Source organism: Glycine max, chromosome 9 (assembly GCF_000004515.6).
Source record: "Glycine max cultivar Williams 82 chromosome 9, Glycine_max_v4.0, whole genome shotgun sequence".
Taxonomy (NCBI): domain Eukaryota; kingdom Viridiplantae; phylum Streptophyta; class Magnoliopsida; order Fabales; family Fabaceae; genus Glycine; species Glycine max.
In genome coordinates this window covers 34182098-34189395 of record NC_038245.2, presented here as the reverse complement: position 1 = coordinate 34189395, position 7298 = coordinate 34182098, and the positions used below count along the sequence as shown (strand labels likewise).

Genomic DNA, 7298 nt, shown 5'->3' with positions numbered 1-7298 from the left:
AAATACTTATACAACAACCTCAAGAAGTGCCATTAAGGAGATCTAATAGAGAGAGGATAAGTGCAATCCCTGATGATTATATTATCTTTCTCCAAGAACATGAGGATGACATTGGTTTAACAGAGGATGATCCGATTAACTTCTGTCAAGCCATGCGTAGTTCTAACTCTCAAAACTGGATCAATGCCATGAAGGATGAGATGAAACCTATGTAAGACAATGATGTTTAGGATTTCGTCGAATTGTCTAAAAGTTTGAAACCTATTGGTTGCAAATGGATATTTAAAACCAAAAGGGATTCAAAGGGAAATGTCGAGAGATATAAGGCTCGTCTAGTAGCTAAAGTATTTACCCACAAGATTTTTTTAGAACAATAATGGCACTGGTAGTTCATTATGTTTTAGAGCTACATCAGATGGATGTTAAGACTGTGTTTCTAAATTGTGACATTGAAGAAACAATTTATATGATGCAACCAGAAAACTTTGTATCAGGTGACTCAAAGTCTATGGTTTGCAAACTAAATAAATCTATCTATGGTTTGAAACAAGCTTCCCGTCAATGGTATTACAAGTTCCATCAAGTCATTACCTCATATGGTTTTGAGGAAAATGCAGTTGATGATTGTGTATACCACAAGTTTAGTGGGAGTAAATACTCATTCTTGGTGTTATATGTCAATGACATACTGCTTGCTAGCAACGATATAAGATTCTTACAAGAGACTAAGAAATTTGTGACGAAAAATTTTGAGATGAAAGATCTTGGGGAAGCCTCTTTTGTATTAGGAATCAAGATACTAAGAGATCGCTCTCAAGGTATCCTAAGGTTGTCACAAGAGAGTTTATGTGTGTTTATTGATCAAGCTAAAAATTTTGTGAAGAATAGCAAGGAAAGGAGAGGAAGCAAATAATATTCAATGATTCAAGTTAGATGCTTCATGGAACTAATTTAGTTGCATTCTTAATATTAGCAATAGAAAGCTCTATGGTATTAAAGCTGAGAGCACTATATTTTATACAAATAGTCATTAATGTAAGCAAAACACAGTTTTCCCACAGTTCAAAGTTTTAAACCAAGTTCTTATTGAACATTTGGAAGTCTAATCTTGAATGTGTTTACCTCAGCCATGCCAACCCAAAACACAGAAACCTCCTTTGATTGTGCTGCATCGACTTCCTTTATTTGTTCCTTTAATTGTTCATTTACAGCAATGTAGGAAAAAACAACGTATTTGCACTGATAAGGACACAAATGGGACAAAGTTGGCAACAAAAGACATTGTTGAGAAGCTCTATTAGCATATGCCACACAAACATTAACACATAATTATATAGAACTAGGAAGTACACTTGTTAATCTTATAGGGTTTGCTCTAATCATGAGTAGTAGTCAGAGCAAATACCATTATACCTTCTAATCTAGCAACAAGGTGAGAATGAATGTACTTTCCATTGATCTTCCTTGAACCTTCTGAAATACCACATTGAGTTATTTCTTCTGCTAATCTGGCCAAGGCCTACCCCAAAAGTAAACAATATATTAGCACCCAATATGATGAAAGAAATGAATTTCAATGAGCAAAATAACTGTCACACATACTACAATTAACAATGCAAGCTTGCAGAGCTCAATAATTGATTGGATAGAGAATCAAACTTTAATTAATTTGTTAGATGACATTCTGTTACTTATGATCGAATTAATTTAATTTTTGAAATATTTTATAATTTACAACAATAAGTATCATAACATTTTCAGACACCGAATTTGATATTATATATTAAGGTTAGTTCAAAATAGTAGAAACTTTAGCAAAATTTTGAATTAATATTCTCTCATTTCATGTTTATCAACACAGTTTCTAACTAATAATAAGCTTAATAACATATGCACAAATGTTGAACAATTAAAATGCTAAAAATAACATGATTTATGTTTTGAATATCAATGGCTTCAAGTTCTTAATTTCTAACAACAAAAAGAGAATAGCACTACAACAAGCACACTAAAGGAATAGTATTCATGAGGTGCACCATCAGTATAAAATGGGATAGAAGTGATAAACCACCATCAAAAGTCATATAAAATTTCAAGAGTCAATTCTTAAATCAATAGCAATCAAGATACAAACATAGTCATGAAAGGTATACTCATTCAATTATGCAGTATGAAAATTATTGGTCAACAAATGTCAAACAAAGAAAAGTTGGCAACATAAAAACAACATAAAAAGTGAAAAGGTGGCTGTAAATTTTAACCTGAATTTCAAGCTCCATGACTGCAAATTCACTTTTGAATTTTACCAATGTATCCTCCATTACATTCAACTATAGAGGGAAAAAGAAGTCGATACAGGTTCTAAGTGCAAGGACCTTTGTCATTTATACATCTACATTCTATCCTCAAACTATGGCATCTAAAAATAATGGGAAAATAAATCTCCCCAAAAATTCTTCAATGTATAATCAGAAGTTAGTATAACTTATGAGTTCAATAATAAAACCTATACAAACGAGCCCTGAACCAAAAACTAAAGAGAAGTGAATAGAAAAAAGGCTGAAAGTTAAAAGGCTCGAACAACTTTTAACAAAAACATAATACAATTATGCTCAACTCATGCTAATGAGGAGAAAAAAATAGAAGAATATCGGAAAACAAGTCTATTCCCAAGAAATTATTAACATTTGTACTTCCATTTTATGGCAAACAATATATCAGTCAATGATGATAGCTTTTAATAATCAAATCCAAAATAGAATTTCAGCTCTAACCGCTTATGCAAATGGACTATTATAATTAACAAATTTTCCTATTTATCCATTTCTTTTACCAGCAAAATAACAAAAAAATATTATCATGGCTTAAGTATCACATTGAGCTTCTTATTCTATTGAATATGGGATTCCTAACATTTCCACCTCCTTTAAGAGATGATGTTTAAGGCGGCTTTCACTCTACAGTTGACCTAATGGTATCCCTTTTTCCCTCTAATGAATTCATTCACCTATGAACATCCTAATTAGGAAGATGCTACATCTAGATTGAATTGACTAAATACATCCCATGTATTATTGACATCCCATACATCTTCTTCCCAATGATCCATCTATAGTTTGGCACAAATACAATATATACAATATGTGTGTGTGTAGATACCTGTCTTTTTAGGAACCAATTTTGCTGGTTGGCTTCACTAAGCATCTTAGTGAGTTTTGCTCCTCGTGTGTCAGCAAGCAGTGCCATTATCTGCTCAATAAAATTTGAAATAGAAGATCTCAATATGATTTATTAATCCATGTTGCATACAGAAACACCAAAAAAAGGTATCTTCAATAAGTGTAATCACCCAGGCCAAAAACACACTAACCATTTCTTAGAATTTGAGATAATTTAAGTCCAATAAAGTAAACACGCAAAAACATGCAAGTTCATCATATCAAAGTATTCCCCAAAATATTCAAACAAAAGAAGTGAAAAAGCACAATTAGTGTTAATTGCTATTCAAGAGTACTAAATACATTAAAAATGGATAAAAAGTAGCATTGTACCTCTAATTTTATGGTTTCTTTTGTGAGATTTGTAAATAATTGGTTTTTGTGTGAGTTTATACAGTGGAAGCTCCATTTGGATGACTAATGTTGAACTTATTTGGATTTTTAGGCTGAAGAAGAGAAGATTTGGAAATGTTGCGAAAGGGCTCACTCAACGAGCCAGATTGGCTAAGCAAGTCTCATTTGCTTAGCGAGGAAGCCAACTCTCTTAGCGAGAGCGGAATCCTAGAGAATGTAAAGCCAGAGAGCAACGCACAGTCAGCCCACCCAGTGAATCTTTTGTCTCTTCTCGCGCTTAGCGCGTCCAAGCCTGCTAAGCGCCCAGTCACTAACTCTCGCTCAGCGAGACATGCTCGTTGAGCGCGGATTCATAATCTGAGAAGCCCAAAAGTCATTAAATCTGGAAGAAGGGAAGGAAACCATAGGAAGTAGTGTAGGAAGGAAGGAACAGACCATCAAGGCAGGAGGAAGACACTTTTCTTCACATTTTCACTTCACCATTCCATTTCCATCTTATTTCATCTTTGTATTGAACCCTCCTTGTTAATGGAGGGCTAAACACATCATTGTCGGGGATTTTTTCCACTAAGCACGCTTGATGTAAAAACTCTAATTATCTATTTAATATTATTGCTAGTGTTCTTTGCTTCTATTTGTGTTTATTTTCCATATTTATGGCTTAATCCCCCATTTATATGTTTTTTTAGGATTTAAGTATTGGAAAATGCTTCTAGTCCTTAGAACTTGGTAGAGCATCTAGAGGCCTTCATTTCTAGGAATAGTGTGAAGTAATCTAGTAAATATTGCACCTTTTGCATGCGGCTCGCTTAGAATGAGTTTGTTGAGGAATCAAGAACGAAACTAGGAGGGCTAGGCTCTTTCATGTGAGGAATTACAACTAGAGTAATTTAACGGTGCAAAGAACATTAGGATAATGTTAAATAGAGAAAAACTTCTTTAATCACGTCAAGAGAAAGTTCAGTAGAATGCTCCTTGACACATTCACCTTGGTATTTGTTCTATTTTACAACTTTGTGTTTGTTTTTTATATGTTTTTTTTAAGTTGAGAAAAATTATCATAGAAATTTGAAACATGAATGAGCTATTTCATTTTACTTCCATGCAATTAAAATTGTCTACAAACTGAATATGCGTCATCAAAGTATAATAAATTTCATATGGACATGATATTCGGTCTTACCGTTTTAATTACTACTTGAACGAATTGGTGCATTTGCCAATCGTACTAACAATTAGTCACTACCATTGTTGTCTGTTCAAAATAATTGCACAAAATAAAGGGTGTTTAGTTTTTGGAACTTGGTGAAACTATTCCTTCAGGTTTGATTTCTGTCATTTTATAAAGTAATAACCCAATAAACAAAAAATATGAGATCCATTTAAATAATATTTCATTGAAAAAATGCACTTGAAAATTGAAATAACTTCTCTTTATTAGTTTTCCTCGATCCTTACATTTACCCCAAGTCTATTTATTATTCTGAATCCCCATGACAAGAGTATATTAATGGTAAATCATCTTTGGTTTAGGGAATAATGTGATACAAGGTGGTGTTTCAGGATAAATATAGACAGGCTAACCAGTAACCTCTCAACACACAAAAGACACTCCAAAGCCAAGTAAAGAAAAGATGGACAAAGAAAATAACACCACAACAAATGAAGGAACTGATGCTAATTTCTTAGCCTATTTATTTTTCACTATTTTTGACATCAACATGATAAAGGTTCACTGATTCTCTATTTTAAGATTATTAAAGATAGGCCAACCTAGGTCTCTAACAAAGTGCAAATAGAATAATAGACTATCATCTAAACCCTTTTCAGATTTAGTTTTTCAGGAAAAAAACCGAGACAAAATTAGAGAAAAAAAGTGGTTGGTGGTTTTAACAATGCAAACATTTTCTATGGTTCACAAGATACATCACTGCATCAGTGGCTCCATATGCTCTGAAAAAAGAAAAAAATAGCATGGTTAGGACAAAAATTCAATTTCAAGTGTTTAAGAAGTTACAAACATTTTTGTAATCATATGGAAGTTGTGGGATTTCAGAAACACAACTATAAATTGTATTAAAAAATACCTATTCACTGGTAGGTGGTTTTGCAAAAGTTTCCTCTTCCAAGTCTGTAGATGGATCCTCATCCTCAATAGAATTATCTTCGCATGATGCAGATTCCTATAAACTAATTGGCATAGAATTTGCTCTATAGATAAAAGGCCTTCTAGGATACACACTGCAGTAAAAGTTTGGTAGGAAGAGGCCAATCTGTGAAAGTCCCATCTTGAACTCTGGGAAGCCACATTTCATTGAAGTTTCTGAGTGCTTTCCCATCCTGTCGTTCTTGAAACATTTGAAAAGAATATTCCCTGTGTTTAGAGATGAGACCTACTCAAATTATGAAAGAAATATGATAATTAGTATCGGATAATTCTCAACCTTAAACATGACAATAATGTACAACAATCTAAACAAGTTCTTAACTAATTCTCCCAATGGATCAACTACAGCCACTGCATTGTCCATTTCAGCATATCCAATCGGTTTCGGCATACATTTCTGTGAATCCTACATGGTTAATGAAAATATCAATTACGCTAATTTTATTTAACAATGTGACTAAAATTAATATTCAAACGGAAAACAAAAAACCTCATCAGATACAAGTTTCTGATGTAGCTCCATGTGGAACTTGTAGGCCTGGGATCTTCTTCATCAATGAAGTCCTTTGCTTCTTGAATTTTAATGGTAGCAGAATGGAGAAGAAGAAGAAGAGTTGAGAGGAGATGTCACTTCAAGGAGAAGATGAGAAGAAGCTCACCACCATAGGAAGCCATAGATAAGAGCTTGAAGGTAGGAAAAGATGAGTGGAGAGAGAAGGAGAGAAAGAGCATGAAATTTGTGCCTCAAAAGAGGTCTGAACTTTGAAGTGTAATTCTCAAATGATCAAAGTTGAAAAATGCACACACATGACCTCTATTTATAGCCTAAGTGTCACACAAAATTGGAGGGAAATTTGAATTACTATTCAAATTTCACTTGAATTTGAAATTGAATTTGTGGAGCCAAATTTTGGAGCAAAAAATTCACTAATTATGGTTAGTGAGTTTCAGTTATGGTTCGGCCCACTAATACAAGATCATGTCCAAGATTCTCCACTAAGCGTGCTTAGGTTTCATGAGGCATATAAAGCATGAAGGACATGCACAAAATATGACTATATGATGTGGCAATGGGGTGTAGCAAGCAAATGCTCACCCCCCTCTAAAATTTAATTGGATTGGGCTTCTCCCAATTCAATTAAATTTATTTCCCAACACACACATCAAATATTCACTTAATTCATGTAAAATTACAAAACTACCCCTAATACAAAAACTAGTCTAGGTGCCCTAAAATACAAGGGTTGAAAAATCCTACATTTCTAGGGTACCCTACCTACATTATGAAGTCCTAAATACAAGGACCAAAAATAATGAAATCCTAATCTAATATGTACAAAGATAAGTGGACCCAACCTTGGTCCATGGGCTCAAAAATCTACCCAGAGGTTCACGAGAACCCTAGGGCCTTCTTCAGCAGCTCTAGCCCAATCCTCTTGGAGCCTCTTGCTCATGGCTCTAGTAATTGGTCCCTTCCTAGGGAGGATTGCATTATCCCCTCCCCCTTGAAGAGGATTTGACCTTAAATCTGTTGGTTCCTCCTCCTCAATTTCAGCTCC

General features: G+C 34.0%; 1 pseudogene; it reads right to left on the bottom strand.

Moving 5' to 3' along the window:
* Positions 1–993: 993 nt before the first annotated feature.
* On the bottom strand, positions 994–6262 carry LOC100810301 (protein PTST, chloroplastic-like; annotated as a pseudogene).
* Between the last annotated feature and the right edge of the window lie 1036 nt (positions 6263–7298).